Source organism: Spermophilus citellus (genome assembly GCF_964194105.1).
Source record: "Spermophilus citellus genome assembly, chromosome: 12".
In the NCBI taxonomy this organism is placed as follows: Eukaryota; Metazoa; Chordata; class Mammalia; order Rodentia; family Sciuridae; genus Spermophilus; species Spermophilus citellus.
The window spans coordinates 92,516,422-92,543,908 of NC_138198.1; the positions used below are offsets into that span (position 1 = coordinate 92,516,422).

The 27,487-nt window shown below is 36.9% G+C and overlaps 1 protein-coding gene across 1 annotated transcript in view; it reads left to right on the forward strand.

Annotated features, from left to right (window-relative positions):
* Positions 1-27,487, forward strand: part of ASXL3 (ASXL transcriptional regulator 3) — a 166,276-nt gene that overhangs the window by 112,095 nt on the left and 26,694 nt on the right. The window lies entirely within an intron of this gene.

Consider the following 27,487-nt stretch of genomic DNA (forward strand, 5'->3'; position numbering starts at 1 on the left):
TAGGTTTTTATTAGTTTCTGTTTTCTATTATCTTACCCATCTCCTTTCATAATATTTAAATATGATAAGCAATAGTTTGTTACAGTTCCCATGAATCTCTTTGGTGGTGATTGTTGTTTGTACTAAGAAAAAGATTATTTTGATTTTCAGATACATTTTCATTTGGGGGTTTGCCTTCACTCAACAAAAATTTACTTACCATTCACTGTGAATATATTTTATGTGCTTTGGGAAAATAGAAAGATAGTATATGCTTAATGAGTGGTTATGGAATTAATGATTGAATATACTCCAGTTGGATGCATACACTTTTTTGTGAATAACTAAAACATGATGTAGAGACAGATAAGCTTAGAGGAAAAAGACAAAAATGAATTGCGTTTTTTTTTTTTTTTTTTTTTTTTGGTACTGGGGATTGAACCCAGAAGTGCCCACATCCTCGGCCCTTTTGCAATTTTATTTAGAGACAGGGTATTGCTGAGTTGCTTAGGGCCTTGCTAAGTTGCTAAGGCTGGCTTTAAGCTCATAATTCTCCTGCCTCAGTCTACCAAATCTCTGGGATTACAAGCCTGCACACTCTGGCACCCTGCAGTGAGTCACGATTTTTATGCAAAGGGAAAAATCAAGAGACAAATTCAAGATCCTTGAATTGAATATTGATGTACACATAGAATATGAATAAAGTAGGTGAAAAAGTACCAAGAAAGGCCCAAAGATATAAACATCAAAAGCTAATTTGGCAGGGGTTCTGGAATGTAGGAAGAACAGAACAAATGTTTCTGGAAACACATTGGGAGTAGATTTTGGAAGAGTCTCCAGTTTGAAGCTGGAATCTGAACTGTACTCCCCTAGTGTCTGCTGTAAGAAGCCACTGAGGGCCTTTGGGTAGAGCTCTAATGTTGCTTGGCCAGACAGTATTCTGGCAGTACTGAGAGGCGGGGTTGTGAAGGGAAACATGAGAGTGGAAAGAATAGCTAGTAAGCAGTATTAGTTATTTCCGAAAGTGGCACACTATGGCCTTTGGGGGATTGGCCTTGAAATTACAGAGGAGGAGGAGAATGCAGTCATCAGCCTCCTTGTCACTGTTACTGTCACCACTCCTCTTCCTAGCAGGTTTTTTTTTTTTTTTTTAATTATTATTTTTGGTCCTGGAGATTGAACTCAGGGAGCTTTCCAACTGAGTTACATCTCCAGTCATCTTTGTTTTTTTATTTTGAGATGGGTTCTCACTGAATTCCTAAGGCTGGCCTCAAACCTGTGACCTTCTTGTCTCCCGAATAGTGGGGATTACAGGCCTGGGCCACCGAAGCCAGCCTCCTGGCAGTGTTACGTTTTTCTTAAGCATTTTAAATTTTTTATTCCTATAGCTTTATTGAGGTAAAATTGAAGTACAATAAAATGCAGAGTTTTACATTTTGTTAAATAACCCTTGAAGCAAGATAAAAGGAGGAGTCGTTGTTGATTCTCTGGTTACGAGCATGCTTGAGAATAGGTTCAGATGTCTAGAAAAACTTCTTGAGAGGATTGACTTCTTAGCTTAACATCTTGTTTTGAGTTTTGTCTCCGGCCCCGGGAATAGGGTTTGGCATATACAAGGTGTTCAGTAAATATTTTTGGAATGAAGAAATGACATAGTGTCCTAGGTTTAGCCAACCATTCAGTAACTCAGGAGGCCAGAATCCAAGCCTAATATTTTATTCAAGCTGCAGCAGTTTATGTGACTCAGTATTTCTCTAGTTACTCTGAGAAATACACACAAATAAGGCATAATTCCTCTCCTCAAATAACATTTAGTCCTTTGGGAAATTATTTATTCAAGAAATATTTACAGAGCATGTATTGCATGCTGTTTGCTTTGCTAAATACAGAGGATACAAGAAAGGATCTTGGGGAGGACTAACAGAGGAGAAAGGCAATCTCATACTGAAATATGCTATACTTGGGAAAGTGGGAAAGAAGGTTAATTACTAGGTAGGTCTATACCCAAGGTCATATAAGATGAGGCTAAATTACATAAATGTTAGAATAGAAGTATGAAGAATGTTTTCTGACAGCACAGATGTAACCTGAATGTAGTACTGGAGAGGATTTTATGATAGAGATGATATTTAAGTTGAACCTGGAACTTCTTCAAGCCAAAGGAAAGAGCATTTATACATGGAGGCATGGCATTTCCAAAGACCCCTTGCTTATTGTCCTCATTGATGCAGTGGGTTTGTAGGACTAGAATAGTCCACAGGAGAGTGGTGGGATACCTTGTTGAGGAGATTGTACTATAACCTCAAGGACCTGCTTCCAGTTGGCCACGCATTTTGAACCTTTTCTGAAACCATTAGGTTCCATCAAAGGGTTTGCAAATGAGAAGTGTCATGCATAGAATAATTTAAACAAATATTTTAGTGTCTGAACAGAGGGGAGGGCAAGAGAATACAAAGAATAAATAAATAAAATATAGTTGTTATTTTCCTTAAGGGAGCCAGTAGCCCTGTGAATGATGGATTGGAAAGCAGAAAGATAAGGCACTGGGAAATGGAGAAGAGACAGTCTCAGTAGCTGGGATAAGAGATAAAGATCTGACCTTGTACATTGGCCTTGAAAATGAAAAGAATGAATTCCAAACGTATTTTTAACCCAGAATTAGTAGGAATGAGTGACAGATTGCCTATAGTATGGGGTTAAAGGTGTGGAAGGCAACTGAAGATTTTATCTAGGGTGATTGGGAAGGACAGAGGCTCTGTGGCATTTGAAAATAAGAAGTTCAGAGATCATTCTCTCTCTCTCCCCTACTTCCTCTCTGCCTCTACTCATCTCCCTCCATCTTTTCTTGAAGACTGTCTTAATTATGTTTTTTCTCTTTTAAATATTTTTTTAATTGTCAATGGTCCTTTACTTTGTTTTTATTTATATGTGGAGCTGAGAATCCAACCCAGTGTCTCACACATGCTAGGCAAGTGCTCCTCCACTGAGCTACATCCCCAACAGGGAGGGTTGTAGCTCTCTCTCTCTCTGTCTGTCTCTTTTTTACTTCTAGTTGTTTTATAACATTGTTACATCTAGTTCTATACTTTATATTACTGTTTATGAATTATATATTGCAAGTAACAGAAAATCTAACTCAAACTGACTTTCAACATAAATGGGATTTATTAGCTCAGGTAAGTAGAAGACAGAGGTTAAGGTGTAGTTTTGGTTATTAGTCCTGGCATTCAGTTATTATGAAGGACCCATTTAATTATTATTCAAATAGTTAGTTTTTTAAAAAATCTACCTTCTTGTTGGCAGTATTCTAAATCTGACTCCCTTTGAGATGGTATAGCTACCTGAATTAAAAAAAAAAAAAAAAAAAAAAGGACAATTGCCTCTTGGTTTGTGTTCATAGGGAGAATATATCTGTCCCAATATTTTAAACTAAAGACCTAAGATTCACACTGATAGTGCTGCTGAGATCACATGACTATTTCTTAAGCAGTGACTCCAGCCAAGGTAATGGAATATGCAACTTGGCTTAAGCCAGCGAGGCCTGCTCCTGGAGTGAAAGGGTATAATTATGTTAGAGTTCAGAGATGTATTAAAAATCTGATATTTAGGAAGTTTTATTGTTAGAGGATATGTGATTGGTGGGGGTATGGATGCTTTTTAGGCAACTAATAGTATCCACTGAAGTGGAGTGGAAATTGAGTTTGGTTTTTAACATGTTGGGTTGAGATAATGTCTATTGAATGAAATGTCCAGAAAATGATGTTGTATTTAGGTTTGAAGACTGGAGAAGATGGTGTTCATGATAAAACGTATATAGATTATTATATCAGCCATGGATTTGATGAGATTGTCTTTACAGAGGAACACATACATTAAGAAAGAGTATGAGAAGCAGCTGGGGAACAGAGAGAAAATAGCAAATCCACGGGAGACCATCAGTGTGGAGAGCATATACAGATTTGGGTTTCCCCCCTTCAGTCTTTGCTTTCCTCCAGAAACAAACCTGTGGATGAAATCCTACAACAGGATGACCTATGCCCTTCATCTTCTTTTTTCTCTTCTTAATTTTGAAATAGTTATAAACTTTTAGAAAATTCTATGGTACATTCAAGATATTTCCAGTATGATGGTTCAGTCTTCCTCCCAACAATATATTTTGACTTTAGGGTATATGTCTACAAATAAGGACATTCTCTTATATAAAATAATAGTGATAATTACCATGAGATCCTTAGACTATATACAAATTTAGCCAGTTATCACAATAATATCATTTAGCAACAAGATCTAGAAAAGAATTTGTCTTATTGTTTCTGGTTTCCCACCTTCTCCTTCTAGAATAGTTCTCTTGTCTTTCATGACCATGACACTTTTGAAGATGATAAGTCAGCTTGAACTTGCATGATGTTTCCTTTTGCTAGTATTTCAGATTATGCTTCTTTGGGAGGGGTTACAATAAATGATATCGTGGTCTTGTCCTTGCGTCCAGTTTGGTGGCACATGGTTTTGATCTGTTCAGTAATAAGGTTGTTCATTTCATCTTTCAATTTAAGGTATATCTGTCAAGCTTCTCCAGTATAAACTTGCTCCTTTCTTCTTAGCAATTAAACAGTATTTGATGAGGAAATCATTTTAACTGTGTAAATAGCCTGCTTCTCTTCAAAGTTTCCACTTATTAATTTACTTATACCTGTATGACTTCATTGTTTCCTTTTTAAGATAGGGGTTTTTATGCTTACAATATCCACCATTTGTTCCTGGGCAGCACATTGAAACTGTTTTTGTGTCCTCTGACATGGCTCCACGATTCTTTGAGCATATCCTTACTTTAAAGCACATCAAGATGTACTGAATTCATCTTGTACATTCCTGGCACCAGTGTAGGAATTAACCATTTCTCCAAGAAGCTCTGGTTCCCTTTAGTGCAGGATGGAATTTATAGTCTCATGAAGGGTGTGTTCTTTGCTGTTTTGGTGTTGCTGCTCTTGGATCTAGTTCAGAGTTTTGGGTGGAAAAATACACACACACACACACACACACACACACACACACACACCCAAGAGTACTACATTGTGCATGTGTGTGTGAAGACCTTCTTACCGAGGAATCTTGATGACAAGGAAAATTATGTTGAAGAAAGAGGCCAAGCCTAATATATAAACATTACACAATTTTTATCTTATATTTATTTCTACATATAGTTTTCTGTCTTGTAAATCATGAATTAGTACCAATGCTTTCAATTCTAATTTAATACTTTATAGCTCATTCTAGTTTTCTCTTTCCATAGTTGTCTCTCAGTTTTCAGACAGTAAGAAACTGGCTTCTATTACTACACGATCTAAATATTTAATAATCTCCTTGTTGGTAGCCAGTCTCCCATCATAGCCAGCATCCTGCCCCCATGTGGATGGTCTCCTCATTGCACTCAGGCTCTGACTTGATGGCAGGCCGTGCACTCAGCCACCTACCTTACCTGGACATCTTCCTCTTCCTGCTTAACATCTGATGCTGCAAACCAGGCCATTCCTTCATGCATGTACCTCCTCACCATGCTCAAAGTCCAGAATTTCTTTCTAGGATTCCCTTCAACATGTACACCTACCTATCTCCCCCCTCCTCCCCCTATTAGACTCTGATTCATTAGCCCATCATGAACCCTGGGCGTACAAACACACACGCATGCATGCGCGCGCGCGCACACACACACACACACACACACACACACACACATCCCTATATTGTTTTAAGCTTTAGACCTGAATTATTCAGAAGGGGAGAGAGAAGGCTGTCTGGTTTCTGATTGGATTCAGGTCTTCGGATGAAGACCTCAGTAGTGGATTGGATGGAGAAAGAAGAGTGAAGTTGCGCCCTGCCCTGGCCCTGTGTGGATAGCACAGGCTGAATCATTGGTCAGCCTCTACCAGGTGGTCCTCTGCACACAGCCCTCTCTCATCCAAGTTCTAGAAGCTCTTCCCTTTACACTTCAGGACAAATAGTACCTCCCCTTAATTGTCTGTTTTCCCGCACAGTCCTCTGTGGTTTTGCTGTACCTTGACCATGGCTTTGTAAATATCATCTTGAGTCTACTCTGCTCAAGTGATCCTAACTTGAATGAACCATCTGTGTCTTTTGGGACTCCTGAATGACAGACCTTTTGAGGAAGATGAATAATGTGAATGTAAGCAAGTAGGAACAGGCTATATAATTTATTCAGTTATTCAGCCAGTGTTTATTTAACACCTGTTATGTGACAGGCTCTGCTAAGCACTGATGATACAAACATTAGTAAGTCTCAGTTCCTATCTGGAGAGAAATGGAAAAGCCTGTAGCTGCAGAACTATGCTATAGTGGTAGTATATGCATCATGCCATGGAAATATAGACGAAGCAGTTTGTGAGAGTTAGGAATTCTGAAAGTAGAGGTGTCCTTTGGGCTGGGTCTAGAAATATTCAACGTTTACCAGCCAAAAAAGATGTGCTGTGGGTGTTCCAAATAGAAGAAACAATATATGTTAGTAATAATGTTGGTTACTTACAATGCTAGGCTGTCTGCATAGACTATGTATAGTCCTTATAATAATGCTGCAGATGGTTTTATTAACCCACTTTTTGCATGTGGAAGCTGAGGATTAATGGGGAGAAAAGCCTTACCCAACTTTTTACAAGTAAAACCATGGGAGAATTTGAATGCAAGTTTTTCTAACTTCAGTCTCAGCCTCTTTCCCTTACACAATGTCCCTTGACCTCAAGACACAAAGACAAGTGAATGGGGTCTAGCAACATATAATTTGAGGTGGCTGGGATATAAAGTGAATAAGTTGAGGCTAGAAAGGCAGAATGGAAGAAGCATATCAAAAAGGCCTCAGAGGTCAGTAAGCCCATTCCTGAGATCAGAGAGAAAGAGGAAAGAAGGAGTAAAGAAATAATGAAATGTGAAAAGTCCAGTGCTAAGTGAGGGTATTGATTTGGGGGTGTGTTTGTGTGCTTAGAGACTAGAGGATAGGGGTTTGGACTAGAAGTCTAAAAAGACTTTGGAAGGCAGCCTGTTGGATTGTGATGGGGTTTCACCCTGGTCAAAAGAGAGGTTGCTGATCATCCCTTAGAGCCCAGTCAAGGTTAGACAGCAATGAATGCAGTTGACCTACTTGTTTTTTTCACCCCCGCAATGCTAAATATCTGTCCACTGAATTTTGGTCACAGATATGCCAGAAGTTGTATCTTGCAAAAGTTGGAGATTTGCCAAGGCTCAAATGGAAAGAATTAAGGGATTTTAGGGGACTTGTGACATGCTTGTTGGAAAGGTTGAAGGGGATGGACTGGGAAATTCAGAGTGAAGGAAATGTGGATTTGCAGGAATGAAGGTATGTTGTTGAATGGAGTGTTACAGAGTCTTAACACGCTTTGGATATGATCAGGTTTAGGCAGGCACAGGGGTCAAAATTCCTGTCCTTGGCCATAGCATTTTGGTTCACAGTTCAAATACAAAGAAATCAAATGGTCCAGATGGCATTAATTAGGGCTAGCAAATAGGTAGAATTATACTGGTCCTTTATTTGGTCCTTACTTGGGAATATTGATTTAATAAGCTTGGTGCCTGGGTTTGTAGCCAGACATGCCTTTGTGCATAACTCTCTGCAAGATGTGCTTGGAGAATTTTTAGAAGCTCTTTTGATTATATGCAGCAGATTCTTCTTTCTTTAAGAATTTGTACTTTGCAAACTGTATCTACATAGAACAATTTTGTGACCTTTTAAAAATATATGGGAGTTGGTGGAATAAATGTCAACCAAAGTGGATTCATATTTAGGTTTTTATTACATGTTCAGATTGAACCTCATTGAATAGGTTGTTGTCATTTCTGTCATGGGTATCATTTTTAAATGATCTTTTTTGCTGTCTGCCTTTGGTAGCATCAGGGCTAACAGGGCTGTGTGCAAATACTTGTAAAACCGTCCCCCAGCTACTTCTAAATAAATTATGCCTATTATTTTTTTGTCCAAATGGTAATTGCAGCATTTCTGTCCATTCTTACTAATCTCCCTATTTTGTTCTTCATTCATATCTGTGTCTGTGGTCTGTTAAATGACAAGCCACTGAAGGATATGTACTGTGTAGGCTCTTTAAAACCCTATCTGGCTTTGTGCTCCTCAGGTTTTGCACTCACTGGCAATAATGCACATAATTTTAACTGTGGAGAATGTCATTAAACTAAAATGGAACATTTACACAGTCTCTTTTACAGAGAATTTTGGACTAGGAAAATGAATGTGTGTGTCAGACATTTACAGCGTACCAGAATGTGATTTATTGATTTCTGATGGCTCTGTTGGCATCAGTGTATATATTTAAAGAAGCCTTTATAAATGCAAATGGGAAAGAGCTTTCCATCCTTTTCCTCCATGGAAATAGCTCATACATTTTCAATAACTCAGACTTCTCTTAGAGATTGCTTCTACGTACTGTATATATTGATTTTAAAATTATACTGTTATTTTATTCTGCAAATAGGGTATGTAATGAAATGTCAATTTACCTAAAAGATTATAAAATTCGAATGAATTAAAGATATGGAAAATACTAGTATCTTAAGCCTTTAGGTAAAAGTAAGTATGTGCTTGAGATGTAATTATTTTAATGGAACTGACACTTCGGCCTTTTCTCTGCTTCTGAAAGCATATCTTAAAGTACTTAGGAAACCCATTATTCCTTCTTGCCTAAGTCACTTACTGGTGATAGTAAATCAAACATAGCCGAAGATATCCTTGCAGACCATGCCTGGATATTTCCATTCTCACCAGTGGCTTTATGGAGGCACATATAATTTAATTAATAATATGAAAATCACTTAAGGAGGAAATTGATTCATCTGTGTATTATTCACTTCTTAGCAAACTGATAGTTAACCTCAAGTCCTACCTCAAGTCCTATTTATCAGTATCTGCTTCAACATATGTCAAATAATGTATAGATTAGATTAAATTACAAATAATAGAGAATCAAACAAGAGGAGCTTTTTTAGTCCTATGAATATGATGATTTAATAGAGGAGCACAAACTCATTCAACCTAGAAAACATACTATTCTGTGCATTAAAACACTTTCTGCCTATGTTATAGTGTACTCAGTGGCAAATCATGGCCTGTAAGTGTATCTTTGGCCATGCATAATCCATTATACCCCTGGCATTTTGCACTACTAAATATTTAATATTGTAATGTTTACATAATGACCTTTTTGTTGTTTGATTTATTTGGTAAGATATGTGTATAGGTAATACATAACTGCCAGTTTATATGTGAAAAAATAATAAAGGTCTTTAAACTTGCTTTATCATCAGCATGGAACAGGGATAATAATAGAATTTGGTGAAGGGAGTTATTCATGTGGTACAGTGCACCTTGGTGCCTGTCATTTTAATAAGGAACATTTTCATGCCAAGGTCACCATAGACTGTTATGAATGGGGATCATACAATGACTCCTAAATTAGGGTCAAAGGTTAAAGGAAGAAAACTGACTTCACTCACAAAGTCACCTTTAGAATATCAAGTACTTATTAAACTCTATTCAAAGAATATAGTTGTGGGGGGAAATACTTGGATTCCAGTTGTATATTACTTGTGTAAAGGAATAACAAATCAATTATGAGAAGGAAGTCAATGATGTAGTAATGTTTGGATCTTTGTATTAAGGAGGCAGTATAAATATGCATATTTAATCTCCTTCAATGCTTCTAATTTTCCATTAAAGCAACACTGGCTTTTTTTTCCATTAATATATTTATCAGTTTTGAAACTTAGCAGAAGAATACCATTCAGATGCCAAAAATTGTGAGGAATTTCTGCAGAAGATAATGAAGATGAGACTAGTGAAATAAAGAATGAATGTGTTTTAGAAGGAAAACTCTCTCTGGACTTTTACTAAAGGGGACTGAGTGATGGGGGCCAGAGTCAGGAATGGAGCACTCAGTCAGGTAGAACAGATCTCAACACTGCTCCTGATATCTGGGAATGTTTCTGTAGAAAGTATTTCCAGTCCCTGCTTGCTATGGACTTGCCTTTTGTGCTATGTCCAGAGACTAGTCATAATTCTAGCTAAAGGGAAGCCCACCCTCATTAATGTATCATTAGAATATATGATAAAATGTTCCTTGTTAGAGAATCAATTCCCGCTCCTCACAAGTGCTAAACTTCTACTTGGATATGAGCCTGGGCTAACACATATTTTTTCTTGATCCTTTTTCTATGCCCGAACAATCTGCCTAAGGTGCAGCAGACTTACTTATCATGTCAATAGTTGTTACTTATCCAACACCTACTCAACTCATGCTGTTAAACAGCTAAAAGATAGCATTCAATAACTAGACCCAGGAAAGGGTTGGCAGTTCATAAAAGAGACCCATTGTGACAATTCCGAGAACAAGATCCATGTGTTCCTGATATAGGATAAAAAGATCCAACTGGATGTATTAATAAACTGAAGATGATTCAAACAATTCATTTATTTTACAAATATCACTTGAAGCTTTATGGTGGGCCATGTAAAATGCTAGACCTTGTGGGTATCACATTACATGAGACTATCGTGAGTACTGCCATTGAGCCAACAGTCTAGCAGGGTAACAAGTTAGAACTAATAAATATGTATGAAGCCCCTGAGAAGCTTATTGTGGTTATTTGGAAGCAGTTGGATATTTTGAAATCGGAAGATAGATACCATGACTGAAGAAGAATAGTGCCCCTTCGGTGGTAAATTCTACTCTACCACTAAGACATGTGATTTTTCAATTTGGCTATTGGGAAGAGCCACTGTTTCTGACTCTGGCTGAGTATCCGGCACTGTTACCTCAGTACATCTCAGTACCAGTTCGGAGATTGATAAAATTAGCAGAAGCAGAGCATTTGAATAGAACTCTTTCATGTTCTCCTACCTAACAGTGGATCTCAGAATTTCTTGTTGAATCAATTAAGGCCAGTTTTTTGTAAAGTGCTATTATAAATGATATCTTTTCTTCCATAATATAGTTGTTGTGCTTTATGTATATAAAAGCTGGGTTTTTTTCTTCTGAGATATACTGCTGAATTTTTAATAATTTTTAATTATCAAATAAATTTTTATCTGCCAGATGTGGTTGACACATGCCTGAAATCCCAGTAGCTTGGGAAGCTTGAGGTAGGAGGATCTTGAGTTCAAAGCCAGTGTTGGCAACAGTGAGTCACTATGCAACTCACCAAGACCCTGTCTAAAGAAAATACAAAATAGAGCTGGGGATGTGGCTCAGTGGTTGAGTGCCCCTGAGTTCAATCCTTTGTACCAAAATAATAATAATGTATAATTATTATAATAATTATTATTTTTATCCTCTTGAGTTTTAAAGATGAGTACTTATATTACTATGAATTCTAATTTGATCTTCATCTTCCTGATTTGTATGCTTTTTGAGCATACAAATTTCACTTATTTGATATGGGAGAAATCCAGATTGGTATTGGATGAGATGTGAGTTGAAGAAGAGGGGAAATGGAGGATACTTCATGTTTTTTAAGAATAAATTTGGTATAAAATGGAACATATAAAATGGTGAAAGAGGACTATTTCCAGAAAAAATGGGAGGGAGGAAGTAGGGGAATAAAATGGGTATGAAATCTGGCTGTAAAAAGCTTAGGATATTCCTGTTTGATCTCTAGAGGTTCTTTTCCCCCCAAGAAGGTAAGAGTCCAGATCATCAGTAGGATGAGGGTGGGGAGGAAGGGAAGAAAGCTTGAGGAGATGGAGTCTGGCCTAGTGACTGAAGGGTGAGACAGTGAACCAATAAAGGGGCACTTTGATCTAGTGATGAAGACAGCTGTACCAAGGTGAGTGCTGGCTGTAGAATGGGGAGGTTCTACAGGAGCTGGACTTTGTCAGGTGCATGCATCTGAATGACAGGAAGGCAAGAATTGTGTGAACTCCATGGGCCATGGCCTAAACTTGATAAGGAGGGGCATAAAGAAAGGAGAGTAGAGGACTAGTTGAAGGAAGGTAGAGGGTTGAGTGGACAGCAGATGGCCACCAGAGGAACATGTGAAAACCCACAAGCTAGAAAGAGAGAGGAAAAGCTACAGTGATAGACAAGTTTGGGGGATTTTTCCCCAAAGACTTTTGTCTCTTTTTAAGTTATTAGTAACTCTACAGAAAAGTTTTCTTTAACAAGAACAGGGGATTTCTAGAGTTCAAGAATGTGTCCCCCACATCAACAATGTTCAGATAATGTCCAAAATATTCTAATCTTCTTTAGATTCAAAATGTTTTCACTTTAGATTTTCAGAAGAGGGAGTTCTGCAATTTTGTTTTCTTTTTCAATGTGTTTTTATCTGTTCTGAATCCCTGAATTTCCTTATGAATTTTAAATGAGGTTGTCAATTTCTGTAAGGAAGCCAGCTGGAATGTTAACAGAATTTTTTGGAATCTGTAGACCACTTTGGGGAGAGTATTACCATTGCTGAACAGTGTCAGGTCCTGAGATCCAACAACATGAAATGTCTTTCCATTTCCATAGATCTTTAATTTCTACCAATAATGTTTTAGTTTTCAGCTTATGTTTTATATATCCTTTGTCTGATTTCTTCCTTGCTATTTTCTTCTTTTTAATGTTATTGTAAGTTGATTTTTTTCCCCTTCATATTTTGGGTTGATCAGAATTCAGTGGTATATATTATCATGTTTCCCTTGTACTTGATGAGTCATTTTTTACTATTTGGAAAATTTTCTCTCTGATTTTACAGGAATACTTTAATTTGTAGGTTGTTTTTCTTTGAATTTGGACAGTTAGCCATTATTTCTTCAAATATTTTCTTCCTCCTGTCTTTCTTCTCTTTGTGCTACATCAGTTCCCCACACTTTGGTATGCTTCATTGTGTTCCATGTTTCTCTGAGCCTCTGTTCATTTTATAAAGTTTTTCTTACTCTTCTTTAGAATTCTTTGTTCGTTTTCTGTTACTATAACAGAACATCACAGGCTGGGTAATGTATTAAAAAATAAATTTATTTCTCACAGTTCTGGAGGCTGAGAAATCCAATGCCAAGTCACTGGCATCTGGTGAGACTCTCTTTGCTGTGACGTGTGGTAGAGGGCATCACATGTCCTGAGAGTGTGCCAGAGAGCAAGAGGGTAGGAGCAAAAGATTGTATGCACAAGGGAGCTCCAGTTTACAGCAAAGTGACCCCAGACAACCAGACATTAATCCATGCATGAGGGTGGAGCTCCTGTGACCTAATCACCTTTGAAAGGTTCTACTTCTTAATATCACCATGGCAATTAAATTTCAATATGAGTTTTAAAGAAAACATTCAAACCATAGCATAGACATAATCTCTGATGATTTTACTTCATACTTGTTGATTTGCCAGTTCAGATTTATTGTTGAGCCCATTGAGTAAAATTTCAATTATTTTACTTTTCAGCTCAGTATATTTTTCCCCATTCACTATCTTTCTTACTTTCCCAGTCACTGTGCTCTGCTCTAGTTGGTGAGATATGGTCCTCATACCTTCCTCAACTTATTTGGGCATGGTTTCCTTTAGTTATTTGAAGATATTTAAAATGGCTGCACTGAACTTTTTTTCTTATTAAATTCAACATCAGGGCTCCCACAGGTGGGTTTCTGGCCTAACCATTTCCTACTCTGTGGTCTATTTCCCCTCCCTGTCTCTGCCTCCTCTCTTCACCCTTACGCCCTATTTTTTTCTCTCTGTTTCTCTTTTAAAGTGGGCATATCTTATAGCATGACTGTATACTGATAGCCCCTTCTCCAAGGCTTGTTTTTGTTGCTCTGTTTTCTTATTAATTTGTCTAGAGACTTGGCTAGATTATTTTAGTAAGCTGGTTTTCCTGCAGCATGAAGCCTGTGTTGTTGCTGCTTACAGGGCATGAACTTGGCCATGAGCACACACTGTCCTTTCCCCTGATGTTTCTGTTAAACCATTGTAAGTACCCGTGTGAAATGCAATAATTACTTAAAATCTTTGCTCCTCAAAGTAGGAAAATATTTCTTTTGGTTGTACCTTTATTTTATCACTGTGTATCATGATATTTAGGACTTTCTTTATCTTTGCTCGGGGAGTGAGATAATTAATTTATATCGGGTTTTTGGTAGTCACAACATAATGACATTTGTCATTTAAACTCATTGTGATCTTGTTATTAAATGTTCTACTTCCTTGTAAGCAATGAGGATACAATTATTGGATTGATAGTGTCACCAGAAGGAGGTCCGAAGTGGTCTGTATGAACACCACAGAAAAGAACGTAAGGCTGCATCAGATTTTAGCAAAGAGGAGGAGTGTTATCGGAAATTGAGGGTATGTGCTCTTAGGGCACAATGTGGGCTATCAAGAGTGAAGTGTATGCCAGGGCTTCTTGGATTTTATATTAGGATATGGTCTTTTATCAGCATATGCAGTTAGGTGGTGTGTGTGTGTGTGTGTGTGTGTGTGTGTGTGTGTGTGTGTGTGTGTGATTCAAAAGGGCTGAACTTCCCTTGGCTTGGAAAACATTGAGCATAATCATGTTTCCCCGTCAGGGAGTCTGGTCTGGTTTGCATGTTACACTTTGATTAATGTCTCTGGCAGGTTGGGAGGTTGATGTGGTCATTGGGCCAGAGGGTTATGGTCCAATCAAATGTTAGCCACTAGCTTCAAGAAGTTAATGGTCTCTTTCTGTTGAGGTCTTGTTTCTGCTTTGCTTCATTCCAGAAAACTTACAGGGAGTGGGAAAGATAGAGTAATTTATGGGTTGTTTAGTGTGCTCCTGTTTTGGTCTCTTTCTATTCCTTAGGCTCCTTTAGATTCAGCAATTGTCCATGAGCCTTCCATTTCATATTCCAACAGGAACATTTCTCCTTTAGAGACACAGTTTTCTCTCTCTGTTCCTCAATTTCAATATCAGTAGAACTGTGTTCAAGACTTTAGGACTTCCTCTGGTATCACACCAGCCCCGTGGTTCTGTTAATTGCTTGCCTGGTTGCTTTATAGTTTTCAACAGGTTCACAGTCTGATCCAATTAATTTAGTGCTCCATTGCAGGATAGTTTTGAGGGCAGATTTTGAGATAGTTCAGATCCCTGGAGGGCTCTTCATAGCTAAATCTTTTCTGGTTCTATCTAGTAAATCAGCCTGAAGTTTAGCTTGTTGCTACATAGAGCTCTTGTTCTCTTGATTGCTCAGCACCAGGATCTCTGTAGCTTACAGAGCCCCCTTCCTCTTGAATTTGCCTGTATTCTATTTTGAATAAAGTTAGTTTTTTGGGACGACCTTAAAAACTGTTTTAATGGCATCAGGTGGGGCTGTTTTAATAGCAGGGCACTGGTTTTCCCAGCTTGCCTCTCCTGGAATGGAGCCCCCAACCTATGAGTGGGACTGAGGGTCTCAGTACTCATTGCTGCATGTGGGTAGAGTCTCTGCAGTAGAGTGTTCATTGGGTGAAAGAAAGGAGCCCTTATTTCTTAGCTGTACTCTCCAGGAATTTAGTGTGAGAAATTCTGTTGACCGGCACCTCCCATTGAGGTTCTGGATCACTTGACAGGGAGCTGAGAGAGAGAGAGAGAAAGACTCCTTGCAGCTGGAGAGGGGCTTCCCTCACCCCTGACTGGGACACGTTGGGTGGGGGGAGTGGTTCAGGGCGCCAGTGGCACAGACTCTTGCTGTGTTTACAAGATTTAGCAGACTCTTGGAATAACTGTTTCTTCATTCACTAGATGCCAATAGGACAAATTTCAGAGACTTTAAATGGTTATTTATATAAGTAATTTTTACCATTATGGGTGTTTTGCTGAGGAACACGTCCACAGAGCTCCTCACAGGATGGTCTGGAAGTGGAACTCTACTGCCTTTTAACGTTATATATGGTTATAAATATCAGTTTAACTTTTTTCCTTTGCTAGACTACCAGATATTCCAAAGCCATTTATTAAATAAACCTCTGTCTTCCCAAAAGTTACATATTAATAATGCATGGATATTTCAATATGTGCTGTCGTATAGGTATTCAATAGTTATTTTTGAATGAAATTCAAATTAACATCTTATTTGTAAGTAAAAGCATCTTTAAAAACTGCTTTATATTCTTCCTATCGTCTTAGATTACATTTCACTTTCAGACTTCAGAAAGAAAAGTTTTAGTTTTGCCAAGTTTTTTATATTACAGAAGCCTCTTAAAGAGAGGATTATATTAAAGTATAAATTATCTGAAAAACAACATAGGGAGTGTGACAGTTTCTAGTATAAATTCTTATATTAATGTAGCAGTTAAAGTGTTTCATCCTCAAAGAAGATTGTGGGTTTTTTCTTTTTTTTAAATCGATGTTTTCCATAATTTTGAGGAGTTTGCTTTATTTTCTTTGTAGAGAGAGATAATCATATTAAATTTTCAGTGGTCATGATTAAATTGCATTTAGCTACTCATAACCATTGAGCCTGTTTCTAAATGTCCTGTTGTTTCCTAGCTGGGCAGTGGGGATAAACTAGTGAGTAGCCCCAGTGCCTGTGCTCAGGGATTTTACAATCTAGAGGGAGAATCTAATAAGCATTCTTAGGAAATGGTGCAATCAGTGTAAGACAGAAGCGTGCTGTTGATAATGAGAGTGTCAGAAATGCTAACAATACTGAGAACATTTTTCTTGCATTAGTAATTATGTACCAAGCTATTACAGATGTGTTTTTATTAATTTGTATTTTAATTTATCTTATTTAAATCTGGTGGACATTAGAGGTATGATTAAATAATGGGCATGTGAAAGAAAGAAGGGGTGTATTGATGGAGGGTTGAGGAAATGCTTCAAGTGGTTCATTTCCCTACTTTCTTTACTCTCTTGGGATAGTTTCCAGAAAGTTACTCTGTGTTCTCATTTAAATTCCTTTTCTGATGTTTTTATTCATTCAGAAAGAAAAGAAGGGAAAAAAAACAGGAAAAATTTAAACAGAATTAATAAGCTATTATTGATGCTGAGCTATTATTTGATATTTTAATGGCTTAGATATGTTTATTCTAATATTTTTATATGCCAGTATACATTTGAATTCCTAAGAAATTAGGAAAGTTTTTGTTTTCTGAATATTTTAAAATGAGTTTGCAGTGGTTTTGTATTACAAAAGGCAAAATACGTTTAGATAAACAGTGAAGCTGATCTTTGATGTGTTTTTAATGTTTTGGACATATTTACTTGGAGAAGAGAAAGTACTGGGACACAATCCCACCAGTTTTTACAGACCTGTTGCCAAAACTTGAGGATATGTTACATTTTTAAAATTTAACTTAAAATATTTTCTTTATACCAAGTGTGTGAATTTTATTAAATTAAGTATACTTATCAATTAAATAAGCTTTTAGTTTATATAAAATGAGTTATTTTCAGCAGCAAAATCAAGTTTTGAACTCTTGATGTTTGGTCAGAACTGATATGCCAAACTGTAGATTATTATAGAAAGATGTTATTCTATAAAAAATATAATGCTACATTATATTAAGCAAGCCCACAGATTGATGTCCAGTTGGTCACTCATATTTTATTTTATTGAAAAGGCTGGTTTCCCCACTGCAGTGTAATGTCACTTTTGTCAATTGACAAGTTATATGTGCTTCTGTTTATGGATGCTGCTCTTTTGTGTTGGTCTTTCACATTAGTACCAAAATCGTGTTATGCTTCTTGGTTGTTGGTAGCTTGATAGTTAATAGAGGCAGCTCACTGGCTTAATTGTTTTTCCTTGTCTATTGGCCCTTTAGATGTTCATAGAAGTGTTTGAATAACTGTGTCAATTTCTGTGAAATTACATGGATTTTGATTAGGGGATCCATCTAATATATAGACTAATTTAGGGAAGAAGTAATACATTTCCCACAGAGTCATCTTATTCATGACTATAATTTGTCTTTCATTTATTTAGGTTTTCTTTAACTTTTCTCAATAATATTTCATAGTTCTCTTAGGATAGATTTTGTGCCCCTGTTAATTGATCCTTTCCTAAATATTTTTTGCTGCTTTTCTAACTCATTTCTATTTCTGTTGATAATGGAGGAGTCAATTTTTGTGTAGTTTTTTTTTTCTAGTGATTGTGCTCATTTATTAATTCTAATAGTATATATTTTTTTGATGGGGGCTTACCTGAGTATACCATTGCTGTCTGTGATAATTATTGTTTTATTTATTATTTTTAAATGGCTGTATCCTTCTTGCTTTTTTTCTACTAGATAAAATATTCAGTAGTGTTGAATAGTAGTGGTGGTGACTGAAGTCAATGTCATATTTTTAATCTCAGGGATAAAAATTTTACTATTTCATCTTTAAGCAGGAGGCTTAAAGCAGGTTTCCTTTATAGATGCTTTATTATCTTATTAAGTTACATTCTATTCCTTATTTTCTGAGTTTAATCATGTATAATATTTTTTCATCTACTAAGATGATTACTGTTTTCCTTGGATTACTAGAAGAAAATGGATGGACACACACACACACACACACACACACACAATTTGCTAATATTTTTCTTAGAATTCTTACATTTATGATAGAAGAGAGGTTGACCCTTATTATTTTTTATTTATTATGTCCTTGACAATTTTGTAATAAAAGTAATGCTGGCCTCTTTAAAAAAAGGCTATTTGGTACAAAGGTTTTTATACTATTCATTTATCTTTTCAAAATGTTAGAGGAAGCTTACTTGTAAAGTTAGTGAGGCCTGTATCTTCTTGACAACTTTTAGTTACAGACTTAATTCTTTTAATAGTTGTAAAACTTTGATGTCTTCTGTTAAAATTAAGTTTTATTTTATTTTTGATAATTAAAAACATTAATAGCTTCCTTGATAATATAACTAACATAAAATATACTTCACATACTAAGAATACACCAGCTGATGAATTTTGATATAGGAGCACACCTCTGGAACCATGACCACATCCAGGTAGTGAACATACCTGTCACATCAGAGTTTTCTCATACCTTTCTGAAATCTGTGCAATATTATCTTCCAATCCATAAGTGTTATATAATACCCTCATTAATTTTTTCTTTATCATTTTACACTTTTCAATATACAACAGGTTTACATCAACACTGGTAATATCTTATACTAGATGATCCTTTGTGGTAGGGGTGGAGTGGGCCAGCTGTCCTGTGCACCATAGGGTATCTGCTGGCAAACCTGATCTCCACCTGCTAGGCATCAATACCATCCTCTACCTGGAGTTCAGTCATTCAAAAATCTTCTCTGGGCATTGTCATACGGCCCCCTGGGAATGAATCCCCCAAGGTGAAGAGGTTGAGAACCACTAGTTCAGAGGTCTCACACATCTTTCACTTAAATTTGATTATTCAAACCATGCATGTTGCCACATGCCTATAACCCCAGCAACTCTGGAGACTAAGGAAGGAAGATTGCAAGCTCAAGGCCAGTCTGGGCAACTCAATGAGACCCTGTCTCAAAATTAAAAATATAAAGGACTAGGGATATAGCTTAGTGGTGGAGCTCCTCTGGGTTTAATCCCCATCATCACCCAAAAAACAACAAAATAACAAAACATTGTTTGATTATTCAAAGATATTTTACATAATAATTTCCTCACATTTTCTTTTTACTTGATGCTGTCATTAGCAATGATATTGATTTTTTAATCAATAATATTATAATTCAAAAGTTGAGCTAAATTTACTTGTTAATGCTAGTAACTTTTATCAGTTTGGGAAAAAAAGACAAGAGCTTGCACTTTGAAAAGCCTGATAACCAAATGGCCAGTAAACCTATGAAAAGTTGCTCCACATCACGAATCATCAAGAAACAGAAATCATCTACTTGACTTAAAAAAATAAAAATATAAAACCAAAATGCAATGCATCTACATATTCAGGAGGATAGCTAGGGTTAGAAACAAACAAATGAAGAAAACATACAATAATAGGTATTGGTGGGGAAGTAAAGGAAACAAAACTCTCAAGTTTATGAGAATGTAAACTACTTTGAAAAAAAAAATGGTTTGACAGTGTTTATTGAAGTTGACCCAGCATTTAAGCTCCCAATGGAAATTGTAGATATATTTACCCAAAGAAATAAGCAAAAATGTTATAGTCATACTGTTCACCATAGCTAAAAGCTGGAAACTCCCCAAATAACCATCAAGAGCAGAATGTATGAATTAATTCTTGTGTAGTATTCCACTGTTTGAATCTATCAAAATGTGAAGGATGTACTACATCCACATGTCAAAATATGGATGAATTTCACAAACATAATGTTAAGTATAAGTGTTTCATATAAAAGTATATGTACAATGCAATCTTTCTTTTATGAAGGTCAAAAAGCAGCATAACTGATCTGTGTGAATTACCCTGGGGATTGGCACCTGGGCGGGAATGCTTCTGAGTGTTGTTAATGATCTGTCGTTTCTTAATCCTTTAATCTGGTTCTTAATCTCTAAAATTTCTATTAAAATACTTTTAAGGGCTGATGTAGCTCAGTGGTAGAGCACTTCCCTAGCATGCACAGGAATCTATGTCTGATCCCCAGAGATATACCCACATGCATATACCTATTTATATGCCTTTTCCCCATCTCCTATTGGGAATTGAAACTAGAGGTACTCTACTGCTGAATGGATGTAGATATAATAATTTTTTTCTTGAGTTGGTTTCTAAATTAGAGAAATCACATCTTATTTTATAAACAGATGCTCATATTTGTTTTATTGCTATAATTGCTCTGTTCCTTTGGGCAACATAGATTTTTTATTTCTAATGTCCATGACATTCACATTTGCTTGATTACTCTGTCACTCATTTTGCTTTTATATGTAAGTTTGATGAACACGTTCTCATTTTAATTTTTGATTGGATTTTGTGCCATATGGCTAAAACTTGCTTTCAAAAATATTCATGATCTTTTGCCAAAATTGGATTTAACTCCCCTTTCTCAATTGTTTACAATATTTATTTTAGCTGCATTTTATTTCAGTTTATGAGATGAAAATCTTACCATGGATGATTTGAATTCCCACATGACTAGTTGTTCACTTATCAGTATATGGTTATTATTGAATTAAATGGAAACACTTTTCAGTTATTATGATAATGAATTGTGTCACTAGTAACTGATTTTTAAACAGCTTGAATTTTAAAAGCCATTCCTCCCTTTAATCACTTGAATAAAATTAGATGGTTGACTTGATTGTTTGCACATAGAGCATACATGTCCTGTGGGTGAGAGCATATGGTGTGGTTAGATCACTCCAGTCCCTATGAGGAGGGACTGTGAGGACCCTTGCAGAATCAGGCTGCACTGTGACAGCAATCACTTTCCTATGAATTTTTCTCAGGGCTCACAGTCACATTTTAGGGCTAGTCTTTTACAGAGTCCTCAGCGATACAAAACTTCTATTACAAAATAAAAATAATAAAATTTTACACATTCCTCATTGCTCAAAAAAATAAAAATAAAAAAGAGGCTACACAGTCATAAAATATGCCATGTTTATTTTTTTACATTTTCATTCTATATAAAATGAATTATTTCCACTACTTTTCCAACTTCCAGTTTAAAAACAATAGATTATTCCTAAGGTATTATAATTGCTTATTAAGATAAAATATAAAATTAAAGGGAAAATGGGTGGGCAAAATTTTGAGCACTATTGCTGATCCTTCAGTTGCTATTATTTTGAATGAATTCTCACATTCTTTAAGTGTATTTTTTCATAGTGGTTAATTACAAAGTATGATTTTGCCTCTTTGTTTAACCTCCTTATATATTTATTGCAAGGAATGTTGGCTTTAGAATTTCATCCTTTATTAATGACAGAAAGAGAATGTAGATGATGATGTTTAATGATTTCTTTCATTTAAAGGAGAATTGTATTATAGCTTTAGAATCTAAATGATTGTTGCCCCTGGTATTTACAGCAACACACTTAAATAAGCTTTGACATTCATTAAGATGACTAGCTTGCAGGCCTGAAAATAGAGATGAGATATGAAAGAATTTAGGTTACTGGGGAAGGAGCCAATCATTTAATCATGTTTCGTATTTCAGTCTGCTCTCCTGTTGCACCTGTGTATTATAATTCTGGCTGACGAAATGAGGTTCCTTGTAACTGCCTCAAAACAAAAGCTCCTTTGATTTTTTTTTTAAGCTAGTCTTCCTAAAAGACTTTTAGCTATCCTTAATCACTATAAAATGTTTATCTCAGAGTATCAAGGAAGAATTCAAGGATTTGTTATGAAATTTCTGAAATCTTATCCAATGTTTTACATATGCACGCACGCACACACACACACACACACACACACACACACACCCATTTTTCTGAATATACATTTGTTTGATGGTTTGTTTCCAGGGTGCCTTAATCAAGATAAAGGCCATTTTGCTGTAACATATTCCCAGAGATTCCCGGAAAAAGATGGCCTAAACATGGTAGCAGTTTTTCTTTCCCTTAACAGTCTATAGTTAAACAGTGTACCCATGGAGTTTTAGCACTTAGGGTTGTGAAGTTTAGCCTTCAGTTTCTTCCCTCTCTTGTCCCACATCCTGACAGGCTGTTGCCTCATTCCCAGTGATTAAAGCTGGCTCATCTGTGTTCTAACTAGAAGACTCGGGTAGAGGAAGTTCACAGAAGTAATACATAAGTTGCACACATCATATTTGTTTATCTTCCTTTGTGGAGAACTTAGAACACATGGCCACAGTAACTGCAAGAGTCTGGGAAATATCACCTTGATGACGCGCAAACTCAGAGGAGGTGTTTGTTACTGTACAAGAATGAAGGGGAGAATGGATTTTGGAAGACAGCAGTCTGCCACATGGAGTTTTCTGTTCATGGGCTTTATCAAATATAGCAAAGGCACAACACCCTCAAAACATGTAAAATCACTCTTGTACAAGAGTAGAAGCTGCTACAAGCAGTACTCCTTTAAAAAAATGCTTGTTTTGTAAAGTTCTTTTGCTGTCTTTAAACAAAAGTCTTCGAAAATGTAACATAAATATACATATATTCTTAATACAGATAAATAGCATTATGTTTTATTATAATACAATATATATCCTATATGAGGAGTAAATTCAAAGTAATAATCGAATCTTCTGTGTTCCCATATGTCAATGGCCAAGCATGAGCTTTCATTTTGGCATGATAGATAGTAGTATACCTGGGCTACTATATATATATACATCACATAGCTGATTTGCCAGAACTGCAGTTGGAGCTTGTTAGTCATATAGTAGAGTATCAATAGAAATACCACATGTGGTGTTAACTTCAGTGACATAATTATTCATGGAAAACTATTCTAAAAATTCCCAATATAGCAAAGTATAATATTTTCTCCAAATACAGGTTAGGTGCATTCCTAGAAAAAAAAAATCCAGTATATATTAAAACCCATGCAAAATGCTGGTGTTCTATTCCATCTCTAATCATCATAGCAGGCATTTTACTTGTATGAATGCCCAGTGAGTCATTTCTGAGGTATATGGCATGCAAGGTGACTCCCTACACTGTGTAACTAACTGTATGCACAATGCAAGCCCTCTGCATCTTATTTTTATGTGGTACTGTGGATCACCACTGAGCCACAACGCCAGCCCTTATTTTTAATATTTTTATAGTAGATGAACACAATACCTTTATTTTTTTATTTTTATGTGGTGCTGAGAATCAAACCCAGTGCCTCACATGTGCTAAGCAAGTGCTCTACCAATTGACCTATAGCCTTAGCCCGCCCTCTGCATCTTTTCTCTTAGTCCATGCAAGACCAGTTATACCACCTCAGTTGTGGAAAGTATCCTACACAATTCAAGTAGCAATTTTTGTGGGGGCCCGGGGGGGGGGGGGGTTACCAGTGATTGAACTCAGGGGCACTTGACCACTGAGCCACATCCCTAGCCCTATTTTGTATTTTATTTTGAGACAGGGTCTCACTGAGTTACTTAGGCTGACTTTGAACTCTCCGTTCTCTTGCCTCAGCCTCCCAAACCACTAGGATTACAGGGATGTGCCACTGCACCTGGCTCAAGTAGAAATTCTTATTTTGGAGGGAAGAGGGGTACCAAGGATTGAACTTGGGGACACTCAACCACTGAGCCATATTCCCACCCTATCATGTGTTTTATTTAGAGTTAGGGTCTCACCAAGTTGCTTAGCGCATTGCTTTTTGCTGAGGCTGGCTTTGAACTTAGGATCCTCCTGACTCAGCCTCCTGAGCCACTGGAATTACAGGCATGCACCATGCACCTGACAGCAATTCTTATTTATAGAAAGTTTTTCTCCTGAAAGTCATCATTGCCATTTTCTGTCAGTTCTTTGGTGGGAAACATGGATTTACACTCATTCTTGTGCTTTGCCTCCCACCTGTGTTTATCATGTGTTTTAGTATAGGATTCAAATTACATTCAGCGTGGTCGGTCAGACAGAATCGCACCACTCACAAGCTTGGCATTGAGCTTGGCAGCAACTAGTTCTTAACTCTGTTCATCATTTCCATTACCTTTGACTTACTTTAGACCTAATCATTGCCACTCTCTTTGCTCTATGTATGTCATAGAACATTGGGTCTGGAAGAAGCATTAGAGATCTTTTGTTTCAGTTGCTTTCATGTCACTACAGTAACTTGTTCAAGAACATATGGTTGGTGCTAATTCTGAAACAGGGCAAGGTCTTTCTTACTGCTTCCCTATTTAAATTGAGTCACAGCATCCTTTTTGTTCTGCTCAGGTTTCCTCTCACTCAGCTTTAGACCACATTCATTATATGAGTTACTGTTTTCCTCTGTACCCATGGCAAACATGTCTCCTGAGCCTGCTCACTCTTTCCCTGATCCTTCTCTCCATACGGTGCATGATGAATTCAAACTAGGAGTAGGACCTTTCCCTTTTGGCTTAAATTGTTGATTCCATTGTCTTTGGGGTGGCTTGGGTGGGAACCTTTCTAATCCCTTTGTAAGTGTTTTTGAAGGTAAGTTTAGTGACAATCTGTAACTGGTAAAGACCTCTAACTTGGAACAAGCCACGTGTAGTTTTTGGAAGTACATTGAGAGGGAAAGGAGGGGGAGAGAGAGGAAAAATGGAAGGAAGGAGAGAAGGAAGGTTGGTTGGTTTGGTTCTTGTAGCTGGTGGACCCCTCACTTTTCCTCAGCACACTTAACCTAGTGATTGAAGTAATGGAAGTGTAGGTTAAGTGAGGTCTCTGTTTTTTATTTGACATTTGACTGTATTTCTGCTTCCCATTTGTCTTGTCTATGTTCTGGGACTGAATACCATAACCAGCTTGTGCATGTGCAGATGTTTTTTGTTCTTGGTACCAGGGATAGAACCCAGAGGTGCTAAACCCACTAAACCACATTAACAGACTTTTTTTTTTTTTTAAGAGACTAAGTTTCTTAAGGTCTCACTAAGTTTTCAAGACTGCCTTTGAACTTTTGATCCTCCTGCCTCAGCCTCCTGAACCAGTGGGATTACAGGTGTGCACCACCACCCTGGGCTACGGATGTGTTTTTAGTATACCCTGGATTATGTGACCTTACTGCTACTTCCTGAGCTCCTTATTTTCAGAATTGTTGTCCTTTTTCCTATACCTAGATTAGCAAGCTCTTATTAATTCTTTGCTAATACTCTGAAACCAATTTGTAATGTACAGCTCTGTCATATATATACATTAACATATTTTAAAAGCTCACGTAAAGCTATACATTCTGTCCCAGTATTATCTTTTTGCATCTCACATCTGCCTTTTAAAATGTTATTTCTGTGTTCTTCACATTTAACTTAGCCTTCTGTAATTGAAGGAAGGGCAATTTTGCTAGCTGGAGAAGGATCAGTGCTGATCGTAATAATTGAAAAACTCAATGTAATTGATGTCTGAGTGTGATCCACAAGAATACTTGTCTTTAAAAATGAAGGTGTTTCTATTTTTATCTTTAGTTTTTCTATTTTTATCTTTAGTTTCAGGATAATTTTTAATCAAATAGATATAGGAAATCTGAGTGTTAAAACTTGTTTTTGTCATTTATAATTTCTTTACATTCAGAATTTATTTTTAAATGGAACTTTAGAGACATAGGTAAAGAGACAAAGGGCAGGTAATGAAGAGGAAGGGGCTAGAAGGTGTCACTGTATCACAAATGCCTGAGTGAGGCCTGCGAATTTGAGCAAACTCTTATCTCAGAGGCTCTAGAGAGGTAAAACAAAAGACAAACACAAAAAGTTAGACATATGCCTCATTTCTTTATATACCAAACAACATTTGAATTACGTTTCAATGGCAATTTTGTTAAAAAATAGCAGGGACATTTTTTATGAGGTGCATTTCTTTTTTGGCCTATAAAGTGTTGAGAGTTATGAAGTTGAAGTGAGGCTGTGTCAAATTAGGGCCAAGTAGATTGTAGGTCTGTAATTCTCCAGGGCTCTCAGCCACTACAGTTTAGTCAGTATAGAGCAACAGTTTCTAGAATGAACATGTAATAGAATGTTCTAGGGCTAACAGTGTTCTGAGCACTCAGGAGTTTGGGAAATGCTGTGCACAACTGCATCATGAAAGTTCTAGAGCTTTGCAGTGAAGAAGATTGGTGAACTTTGTGTAAATGGTATTTCTCAAACTTAATTGATCATAAAATCTTTTATTTCCTTAGGAGAGCCTTTTCATGGGTTGCTATAATGAAATCTTTTGGGGAAACAGGGAAGTCAAGGAAGTGTTGCTCATCTGTAACTCTCTGTTTTAGGGTTTCCATCTAGGTTCACAGTGTCAGTATGACTTAGGCATTTTGTTAGGAATATTTGGAGGTTGATTTTGAGAGGTAATGAAATTTTACGCTCATAGTATTCTTTAAGTGGAACTGTTGGCTTGTTATTAGTTTTCAGTCCAACTTTTTTCATGGTTTTTGGCTTTCGTTACAAATGGAATTTCTGTCTCCAGTGAACTATGCACTGTCTTCAAAGTGGAAAGTGTTTAGTAGCTTACTTATTGCTTACTGTAATACTTCCTGGTTGTGTTAGTTTAACCTTGCTAAAATTGCAAAAAGTGGAGGTAATTCTGGGGGAGGGGAATCCTTAAGTAATTGGGTGGGAGAGTCTTGAACCTGCATCAGCTATTGACCTGCAGTCTTTGGCGCTCTCACCTTGCCCCAGTCTCTCTCTCTCTCTCTCTCTGTGTGTGTGTGTGTATGTGTGTATTATATATATTTGCTATACATGTATGTGTTCCTCTCATGGTATCTCTTCTGTTGTTTTGACCCTATATCTTTGCCCTTCACCTGGAGGAGATAATTAACTTTATCTGATGTGCAGAGTATCTCCCTAGGATAGCTTTGCCTCTGACACTGATCTCTGCACCCATTAGCAATAGCCTGGATGCTAGGACAGAGTTGCTGAAGGCTGAGGAGCTAATTTCTCACAAGGGGACATAGAGGTCACATGACCAGCTAGCACTAAGGCAACAAGACCAGACTCCCCAGCCGGGGGATACCTAATTTCAAAGCAGATTTTCAAATATTAC